Consider the following 11,682-nt stretch of genomic DNA (forward strand, 5'->3'; position numbering starts at 1 on the left):
TTGGCCCATATGAAGTGTGAAAGAATCCCTCAATGCAGTCCGGCTGGACTCATGGACACCAAGGGCTGATTTTCACTGCTGTTACAAAAATGGATGTTTTGGGGTCAGAAGCTGCATTTATTGTTTCATTAAAAGCTGGAAACAATTGTTACTTTCTTGTCGTTGATGTCACGTTTGATATTGGGCAGGACAGTTCTCGTGTAACTCTTTTGTTTGATCCAAGAGTCAAAACACCTGCAGCTTTTGAAGGGCAGTGTCAACTGATGAATAAAAAAAAACTGGGCTTTCATTTGAAGTAGTATTCAGTCAAGTGACCTGATTGTCAGAGCACAGTGCTGTCACATTCCTGGATACATTAAAAAAGAATGCCATTTTATGATTTTTGCTTTATTCAATTCCATTCCGGACAGTGCGGTCCATATTTGTGAGGATGTACGACAATTTCTTAACTAAGAAACTACTGCCAACCTTCATGTGTATACTGCTCTTTTTAATTCAGATTCTTTCTGTTCATTTAAAATGGTATTTCATGTCGGAACAATAACAGGAATCACGCAAGAAGTTGAATAGCTAAATCAGAGCAAATACAAAATATGATCACAAAGCAGAGGAACATAAGAAAGGGACTGGAGAAGGTTCTCCAGTTATCGGAGCATCGCACTGTTCAGCCTCCGACCCATTGTCGAACCTCAGATACAGGAGGAAGAGCGTGGATTCTGTCCTGGCCGTGGAACAACTTGGAGAAGGCGTACGGCCGCATCCTTCAGGGCATCCTGTGGGAATTTGGGTAAAAGGGCCATTGCTACTAGTGCTGTGTCCGCGTTCTCAGCACAAAATCAAACCCGTTCCCAGTGGCAGTTGGTCTTCGCCAGGGTTGTACTTGTACAGGATTTCAAAGTGCAGCCGGGGGAGGAGAGTGGTGTTTGGGGACCTCAGAATTGCGTCCCTGCTTTTTACAGATGATGTGTTGATTCCTTCAGAAGGACTCATTTTGGTTATACGAGGAACCGGATTGCTCGGTGCAACGGCCCCAGTGTAGAGTTGATTAATGAATCAAGGATTATAGTATTTTGAACAAGTGCTGATAACTTAAAGTGGCAGTCTGTAAGATTTGAGATGTGTTGTGTTGGGGAAGTAGCAGGAGCAGATTTGGTTGTAAAAGCGATCGGAGTAAAATGCACCCTAGGTCATTTCCACCATGACATCCAGCCAAATACCCCCTCAGAAGCATTTTTAGCGATGGTCAACATTGGTCAAGATAGGGCAATCAGCCGAATGGCTTAGTACTAGCGCTAATGGTACATTTTGTATATCTCGTAAATTACCCCACTTATAATGCATGGAATGTTACCAAACTTACACATAGGGTCTGTACTCACAAAACGAGGCATTTGAAATTTTGTAAGTACACCAGGGGCCCGTTTCACAAAGCAGGTTCAACAAACTCTGAACATAACCCTGAACTCAGAGTTGACCAACTCTAAGATGGGCAACTCTGAGTTTTCGGTTTCAGAACAGCAGTTTTGAATTAGTTTAGTCAACTCTGAGTATGTACTACGATTCACCATGGCAACAGGGAGAGCGTTATTAGATGTAGCAGCAGAGGATAGAAGCTATCAGGCAAATGTTCTTTTAAATAAACTCCTGGGCTCAGTATTTCAAAAGTGATCTGACTGGATTATCCTGGTCAGATTGGATTAAATCTTGATTTGATCTGAAAACTGGGTATTTCAACACAGATCCAGAGATCCTCATCCTGAAAGATCAGGATTCAGTTTTGGTAATCCAATCCTCCCTTGAATCCAGATAAAAGGCTGGATTTGGGTATTTCAAAACTTAAGGCAGAGATCTGGATCAACTTGATACCAAAATTTCAAGATCATTTGGATCCCACCTCAGAGGTGGATTTGACTTGGATTGACAATGTCTCAACTCCACTTCTCCTAGATATTGTTACTCAAGATTAGGGCTGAACGATATATCGTTATCGTATCTATATCTAAATATGAACATTCAAGATATATATCGAATATCCAAAAAGCAACGATATAAACAATATAGATTTCCCCCGCACTCGGCCTGCATGTAAAGCTCTGGCAGTCACAATAAACTTCATTTTTACGATTGCCCTTGAATGCACCGCTATGGCCAGCCAACCACAAACCTTATCTCATGCTTGCTGTGGATCGACAGCTGAAGCCAACCAATGACGAACATACGAGGGCGGGACTCCCGCCGCGGGAGTGACGCCGGGTTCACACCGGCCGCGGAGCGCGGAAGCGCCGACGAATATTGCGCGCGGTCCGCTGCCCCCCTGTTCACATCAGACGCGTATTTCTCCGCAACGGTCATAGTAAATAAGGGGCGATTTTAAACGCGAGTGGACGCGCTGCTTCCCAGTATTGCACGCTTGGTGGGCTGCCACTAGAGGATGACTGACAGGCGCTCTCCTTCAAACAATCACGCGTACACTTCATGGCTGCACCTGATTGGACGTTCGCTTTCACTGCTGTCCTGTCTGCTCCGGAGTTCACGCAGACCAACATGGCGGCTCGTTTGGAAACGTTCTCTTATTTTACGAAAATAGTTCACGGAAAGGTGTTTCTGAAAACATTTTAAGCGAGAAATAAGCTATGCAGTTGCTGAATCTGTCTTTATTTTAGATCGACAACATTCAGTTTAGAAGATTTTCGCGGCCGTTCACGAGCGTTCCCGAGGCGGCGAGTCGAGCCCGGCGCCTCTGATTAGCATAAAGTAGATTCAACCTCAACTTTATGCAAATGAGGAGCGGCCAACTCGCGCGCCGTCTCTCGACATTCACCGCAACGCTACCAGAATGCATTGCACGGCTTTTCACATAGACAATGAATGGGACGCGGGGAATTTTGATTTGGTGCCAAAACATAAATCATCCTCCATTATTTGGAGGTATGTTGGATTTAATAACGAGGATGTCAACCAGAGCGAGGTGTTGTGCAGGTCGTGTTTGGCGAAAATTGCACCGAGTGTATTGCAATGCGTTCAGTAGCGTTACAGCGTCGGCGTCCACCAGACATAAAGTCATTACAGACGCTATAACATACCACATTGCAAAAGACATGGTACCCGTGTAGACAGTCTAAAATGTTTGATTTTTTATTTGATTGGTGACTTTATGTTAATGTTGATGACTGGCAGTGAGTTATCAATAAAACTGCAGTTTCCACATTCTTTTGTATTATGATGTTTTTATTTTTCTGAAAAATATTTGGTTTTCACCGAACCCTTAGTCATATCGTATCATATCGATATCGAGATATCTGGCATGAATATCGAGATATGAAATTTTGTCCATATCGTTCAGCCCTACTCAAGATGTTCATTACTCTTAATCTAAATTGTCAGTGCATTACTTACTTACAAATTTGAGTAATTTAAGAACATTTAAGGTGTAGCAAAGGTGTTTGGCTATATTTCCTGAAACTGCTATAAATAAAAGTGACAAATACAGATAATTTAATCACTTTCCAGCACTTTATTCAAAATCCAACAACTTATCACTGCAATTGAAGCATTTCCAAGGATTTCCAGCACTCATCCAGACCCTGTCCTTAATAGCTGAGTGGGCTCTGAAAGTAGAAGAAAGGGAAGGAGTATGAGTAATATCTTTGTCTTCATTGGGAATCCCTAAATGCATGATGACAACAGCAAAATTCGTAAACAAAGCAAGCTACCGCTAGCTGCTTAACACGCAATTCAATGGAGCTGAGTTACTACCGTTAGCACTGCCGCGGCTCAATTAGAGATCCTTACAGCCTGGTTTTAAGTACGTGACAATTCATATAGTTAGCTAGCACGATATGTTGGTTGGCGTTCATATGGTCCTTAAACCGCTAAACATTAGATGACGGTAAACTTACATTTTTGACGTGAAAGTCATGCTCCCAGTTGCTCCTTCTGTTAAGTAGTCCGCCATGTTTCAGATCCGGAGGTGGAGACTTGAGATTTGGTAAGCCATATCCAGCCAGGTCGGGATCACGGTGATCCACCCGGCCAGTGTTTTGAAATACTCATATAAAGTCAGCAGGATCACCTTGATCCATGACTGAGAAAAGGAGGATTTCATTACAAGTTTTGAAATACTGGGCCCAGGGGTCCGTTTCACAAAGCAAGTTTAGTGAAAACCTTGAGTTAGTTAACCCTGAGATGAGGGAAACTCTGGTTTTTCGGTTTCACAAAGCCAGTTCAGCATAAATCTGAGTCAGTTACCCGGGTAACATACTCCGTGAACCTAACCTGCTCGCTAGCAGGTTTGCTTCAACAAACCCTGAGTTTCTCCCTACATGTCTCCGCCTTTTTCCGGAATCTGAACCAACTCTGAAAAAATGTGCCGTCCTTTCATCGTCAACCTAATCGATATGGAAATAAAAGTGATTCTAGCAGCTTTGCGTCGGGAGAGGATTTTGATTACCTTACCTTCCAATCACATTAGATATTATCTAAACAATATTCTCCAACATTTTCAACATTTCATATCGCGGACATAATCCGCAACCAGATTCTTTGCGGAGGTAGCGTTTTTGCAAATGGGAGATTCATGAAATTTTTAAGTACATTTCTGTGTTGAAATACCTGCTTATATTTACTGTTTAATATGTGAAATATGATTAAAATCATATGCCTTAGTCAACGTATTTGCGCAATATTCTTATGCTTAATTTTCAACTGATGCCACTTTCTGTGCCTGGGGGGATTACACCCAATGAAAGTGATCATTTATTCAATGCGCTACTTTGTCAACCACGGGAGTTGAACCCCTGTTGCCTGCACCAGGGGCGGCGTTGATAACCATTATATCACAGTGTTGCTGTGCAAGGCCGAAAATAAAGAGTTATTACCTTTAGATCAATAGACTGTTTCATTCAGTTATACACATTAGATCGGGCAGTAATTGTCTGCCACGCCAACTATCGCTACTTTGCTGCAGTTACGTTGCTCCGCTTTCTCAGGATGAGCTAAATTTCTACATAAACACTCAGTAATATCTAATGACGCTCTCCCCGTTGCCATGGTGAATCGTAGTATCGGAGCTCCATTGATGATGGCTTTGTAGAGTCGGCAGGCACGCGCGTAACTCAGAGTTTACATACTCAGAGTTGACTGAACTAATTCAAAACCGCTGTTCTGAAACCGAAAACTCAGAGTTGCCCATCTCAGAGTTGATCAACTCTCAAAATGCTTCTGAGGGGGTATTTGGCTGGATGTCATGGTGGAAATGACCTAAGGTGCATTTCACTCCGAACCATCACTTCAATATACTTATTAATTTCAACAGAATTATTGATATTGATAGGATTATTGGCATAATTAATTTAAAACGGTGCACCACCCTGAAATCTGGCAAAAGATAACCGAACCTGTACTCAGTCTCAATACAGGGGTTGTACTCAAATGCCAATAAATAATAACTATTAACATATGAGTACAGTACAGTTGAAGGATTTGTGAATTCTTTGCAGAGAAGAGGTTGATGTTTAAAAGGGGTTTATTAACAATAAAAAATAAACATATACACTAAGTTTAAGTGGCCTATCTAACTAAATACAATACAAGTGTGTGTGTGTGTGTGTGTGTGTGTGTGTGTGTGTGTGTGTGTGTGTGTGTGTGTGTGTGTGTGATAAAGGCAAGGGAGAGGAGAGAGCGGGCCGGTTGGGCTACAGCCACTAGGCGGCGCTATTCTTCCGGGCGTTCAGAATGGAACAGCTGAACAAAGGAGGAGGGAGGCCTGTAGTGGACGCTATCTTATGTAGCTGACGTATACATGTATCATTAGTGTAATATATGTAGAACCTTAGGAAAGTTGGACAGCAAACTGTCTGTTCTAGATCACTAACAACTGAACTAAGGTTACACACTCAACAATACATCAAATAGAAAATCACTTTGAAACATTAATATCATCACATCCAGTTTCTGTCCTGAGCTATGCCCAGATTGTTACCAGTCCTTGAAGAAGGGTTGCTTGTTCCTCTGAAGAAAGGTTGCTGTCTTCAGGTTCCTGTGAAGGAAAGTTGCTGTCCTTGGAGTTGTGGATGGAAGAATTTCTAGTGAGATGCGTTTCGACTGGGAATTCTTGTATTTGTTGCAGTAGCAGGCTCCAACAGCCAGCTTATTGGCTATTTTGAGGGCACTGCTTGGGGCTTGAAACCTGTGGTCCAAATCCCAGGAGAAAGAGGGAGGTGGGGAGACCGCTTGTCCAGGCGGAATCCCAGGAGAAAGAGGAGACTTCTGTTCAGGTCAACATCTCAGTAGAAAGAGAGAGATTCCAACTTGGTCTGCTTGGTAGGAAGCAAACTTCCACTGCAGTTGACCAATCACAATGGAATCTGGAGTTCACAGGTACTTTCACTTCCAGTGACACAGGCCTGCAGGCAGATAGGGGAGGGGGAAAGACCCCCTGTGGAGGTGCGTGGCTGTGATTCCACACAGAGGACGCTCCAATCTGAATATTAAATTAAATCTGCATCCATGAATTGTTTCATAGACACAAACCCTGAGGTCCCAACAGTTGCTTCTAGCAGCCTCTGTGGTGGTAGATGGAACTGCAGGTGAGCCTCTGGGACTCATCTCCCTCACCCAACAGTGTGGATTGTCTCTCATCTGCGTGATGCCTTCAAATGCTCCACACTGAAAGGAGGTCTGTGGTTTTCCCTCGTTGGCGTCACTTTGCTTCTTGATGACTTTCCTTCTTCACTTCCATTAGTTTGTTGTTTCTTTTTCTTGGACTGGAAGTTGAATGGTCTTCTTTCTCTGCCTGTTGATCTTCCATTATGAGTCAGCAGTAATGAAATGTACCTGGTCAAACACTTTGGACTCGAGGGAGCCTGACTCAGCAGTTGGACATTACTGATTCCGATTACAAGTAAACGCAGCATACTTCTGTGAGTAGCTCCACCTGCAGACCAACCGCTGCTGACTGACGGAAAAACATAAAACTCATTTTCACTTTCATTAGTGGTCACATGATCAACCACCATTGTTTTAACTCACTCTCTGATAGGTAGCAACTTAAAAGACAATAACATAGATGAACCTGTTACGGACTGCCACTTTAAGGTGGTAAACAGTAAAGCAACGGGATAGGCAGCAGCTTAGTATCATAGTACTTTCAGTAGTCGCCACTTGAATCTCTTCTTCTCTAGTTGTCTCTAGTTGTCTTAACAGTGCCACCCAGTGGTATCAAATAGCAAGCAGTCAGTCATTCAGTCACTTTTACCTGTTTGTCATATAATGAAAACAATTAGTGTGAGCAGTGTGGCTGATGGTTAACTTTATTTTTGCATTTGAATATTATTGTTTGCTGTGATTTCATTGGCTGCTGTTGACTATTGTTTTTTACTTTTTATATTGTTTACCTTTCCCATGACCACGGACATCATTCCACTAATTGACACACCTGTTGAACCCGCTTCAATCATCATCTGATTGGCAGTTCAGCAAATCCTCCCGATAAACGGATGCTAGATCTCTTACCGAAGGGTTTCTCTGCTCGGATGAACGTGTTGCACACTGTCGCGGACTGGATCACCTCCTCTATTCGGTGAAGTCGTCTCCCAGCTCACAACACTAAAGAGAAGTACCAGATCCAGAGGGCACAGCGGAGCAATGATGACGTACTTGTTGATGGGCCCGCATAAGATTACCCGAAGGAAAGTTGTCAAGTCTAGTGTGTTTTGAATTCCCCGCTGGACTTCCGGATTGGAACGAGAGCTACTCGTAAGCCCCAGAGCACACTCCCGTTGCGGGCGCAAAAAGGAAACCAGGAGCCAACTTGAGACTGGAATGAACGGAGTATTTCCTCCCTTGGTATAGAATATTGGACAACCAAAAAGACTTTGCTTTTATTCTTTCTCCAATGTGTGTGTCTGCACACAAAGCCACAGGCAGCTAACAATCTTCAAGAGGAATTCTGAGGCTGGGCTGAAGTGGAATGTTCTTTACTGTTGTACAAATCACTGAAATGATACAGAAAGATAGCACAAATTACTGAATGCTTACAAAATGATAACATGCAATACTGCATTCAAATAATAATATACACACTTTTCATCTGTTAAAAATCACAAAGGGCTACAGGGTAAAGCAGGAGCAAAAAATAAAACAAGCATAAAAAACAATTGCTTCAAATTCAACATTAGTTAAGTTTTTTTCTCTATAAATTCTGATATGTAAATAGCTACACATAACTTGTAAACACATTGTAAATAATGTACATAAAGTTCACCAGGTTAAAAAAAGTCAGAAAAAATACTTAAAAAAAAAAGACACCAACAGAAACCACACTGGCATAAAGAAAAGCTATTAAAGGGAAATGCCAACTATAACGTGTGTCACATGACTGTCATTCCTATGAGAGGTGCAGTTATGTAATGTGATGACAGAACTGCAGTCTATTGGCCCTAGTTTTGTAGACCAGGCGCAGTCGGGGCGCGCCACACCTGCGCCACGCCGACGGAGTGTGTCCGCCTGGACTTTGCAAGTTTCGTGCACCGCGCAGTCTAGCGCAGGCACTCCTCCCATCACTCCCATATTATATCACTATAGAAATTGTAGGCACATTTTAGGCATGTCTATGGCCATTCATCATCATCATCACCGTCTTCATCATCTGCGCTCCACGACTGCACCAGATTCGCCCTCCAACACCAGAACAGTGGGACACTGGGATCTCGTGTGCCGCTCAGACCAGCTGCAGCCGCGGTTCCAGCTTGCCTTTGATCTGACGTCAGATGTGACGGGACAATTGTTGTGGAAAAATGAATCTGCCCAATAAAGATCAACAACCAGGATCGCTTTTTCTCCGAGGTTTATTCCACTAAGTATTCTCATCTGCAGAAGAAAGTACTGATCACCCCTGCCTTCTGATGTAAAGGTCCAGAATCAGCAGGAACGACCCTTAGTCTAACAACAATCTCCCTTTTAAGGAGGAGGAACCATGGACAAAGGACGGATCATGTCCTATCTTACAAAGACAAGATGTACAGGCAAGGTCAAGATTTACAGAACACAGGCGTCATAGTCCTGAAATTATCTTATGTCAATGTGGCACTCATGTTCATATCATCTACAAACAGACATTCATTTTCGTCATAGCATAACAGTCAAAAGAGGAGATGCGGATCGACGTCTGGCCTGACAAATATTCTGATTATAAATTACAAACATCCAAAATTCCCATTACACAATCTATATAGATATAAATTCACGTGTTGATTCAATTAGTTGCATTAAATAGTGTTTGTTGTGATTATTTATTGCATTTAAATGTGCCTGGAACTGTGGAAACCTGCCTGTGAGGTCTTGGTGACGTGTGCGCACTGCGCGCCGGTGAGACAAACTGCCACTCCGCCAGCTGTAATTCGCCTTACGCCAAGAGTAGACCAGGTTGGAGCCGGCGGGCTTTCGGCGCAGTCTCGGCGAGGCTTTTTGCCACAAAACTTCCGCTGCGCCAAGCTGAATCTGTGACGCCTCCCCCTGCTGCGCCGCCACACCCATCTTGCGATCCACCAAACTGCCAAACTGACCGTGCGCAAGGCTGCGCTGATCGAAACTTGCATTGCGCCGGCTCCGCCACCCTGCGCCACCCTTCGCTGTGCCACGACACTAGGGCCCTATAGGTTATTGGGAAAAGGCTAGCATTGGCATATTCAACCAGGTGGCAAAAGTTATGCAACAGAAAACAAAATGGTAATGGCCAAAATGTGGAACTCAAAACGGCAGTCCAAACCAGGGACGTCGCTAGGATTTATAGACGCGGGGGCTGTCAATGTATACAGTAGAATAAACCAAGACTGGGTTTAAAGGTCACAGTGAAATCTGACAACATAAATACGAACTTTACCAAAAAACAAATAACTGTATTTTGTATGTATTTATTCCAGCTAAATGAGCATACAGTGTCTCTAGAAAAAAGTTTTACTGACATGCTTCTAACTAAAGTATATTCTTTCTTCTACATACTTTATGACAGAAACTGAGCAGAATCACACTGTGATTGAACCGATCTACAGGACAGTAACTGTGTAATTAAAGTCCATTCTTTAGACCTGCAGCTTATCTAATGGAGAGAGGAATTAGATATGGTATCACTTTAAGACACATTTACATCATCAGGTTCTAAGCATGCAGCTTTAATGAGTCTAAAAGTTAACATGGCAGTAACTCTTGTTCAACAGAGGAGATGTATGTTGCTTTTAACGTGTTACTAGCTGGACTTCTTCACTGGTTGTAGTTCTACTACAGTTCTCCTGGGGGCGAAGCCCCCCTGTCTTTAAATCCTAGTGATGTCCCTGGTGTCCATACAAAAAAAAAAAAAGATCAGAGAAATCCCAATGCATTATTGTTTTAGTTCGAAGTGACAATATAAGAATCAGAATCAGCTTTATTGGCCAAGTAAGTGTAAACACATACAAGGAATTCTACTCCGGCTTTATGTCACTCTCAATATACACACAGACATACAACTAAAACAAGGATAACAAACACAATACAGGGTAAGCATAACATTTGACAACTATATACAGATTTAAATATAAGTACATTGTCACGCCGCGGTAAGGTTTGTCTTGTCTTGGCTTTTGTCTTGTGAATTTCCTGTTTTTCCTGTTTAACTCCCCTCTCGTTTCAGGTCACTTGCCCTTCCTCATGTGTCCCCAGTCTGATGTCATCCCTGATTCCTGATTGTTTCCACCTGTTGCCCATTACCCTCATGTGTTAAATAATCTGTGTCTCCCTTTGTCCTGCGTCCGCGTATTTCGTCCGTCCATGTGTTTCCAGCCTGTATGTTTGTTCACTGCCCACGCCCAAGAATCCCATGTATGAGTTTTTTTTGGAATAAAGATCTGCCTGAACTGTCATACCTCTGCACCTGAGTCCTCTTTCTGCTCAGTCTTGACAGAATACTCTGACCAGTATGGACTCAGCAGGGGGTAGGCAGTTTGTGGAACTCTCCAGGCCCGAGAAGCCCGCCTGTCCTGCCTGGAGGAGTTCCAGACAGCGATGGCAGCTCACCTCGGAAACCTTTCAGCGTGACTCCGGGGCTTACAGGAACACCTCGCTCCACCTACCCCAGCAGCTCGACCGATCACCGCCAAGCTACCGGCCCATGTCTCAGCCACAGCCAAGCTACCAGCCCATGTCTCAGCCACAGCCAAGCTACCGGCCTCAGCCCATGCCTCAGCTCCAGCCTCAGACCATGTCTCAGCCACAGCCAAGTTACCAGCCCATGTCTCAGCCACAGCCAAGCTTCCGGCCTCAGCCCATGCCTAAGCTCCGGCCTCAGACCATGCCTGAGCCACAGCACAGCTACCAGCCCATGCCTCAGCGCCATCCCCAGCACCTATGTCAGCTGCCCAGCCGATGCCTGCTAGGTCATCCCCTTTAATGGCATGGCTGACAACAGTGGTTGCTGCTTCGTCGGCGGCCCGGTCGACACGTGCCAGTGGTCCTCAGTCGGAGGCCCATCTGTCACCCATTCCTGTCCCGATGGGGGACCATCCGCACCTGCTCCATGCTGCCTTCCGGGGGTCCACTCGTCGCCCGTTCCTGGTCAAACAGGGGACCGTCCGACGCCTGCTCCACGCCTGCTCCCGAGCAGCCTCGTCCGCTTGGTCACCCTCATGCCCTGTCTCGCTCTCATGCCCG

Source organism: Eutrigla gurnardus (genome assembly GCF_963514095.1).
Source record: "Eutrigla gurnardus genome assembly, chromosome: 4".
Classification (NCBI taxonomy): Eukaryota; Metazoa; Chordata; class Actinopteri; order Perciformes; family Triglidae; genus Eutrigla; species Eutrigla gurnardus.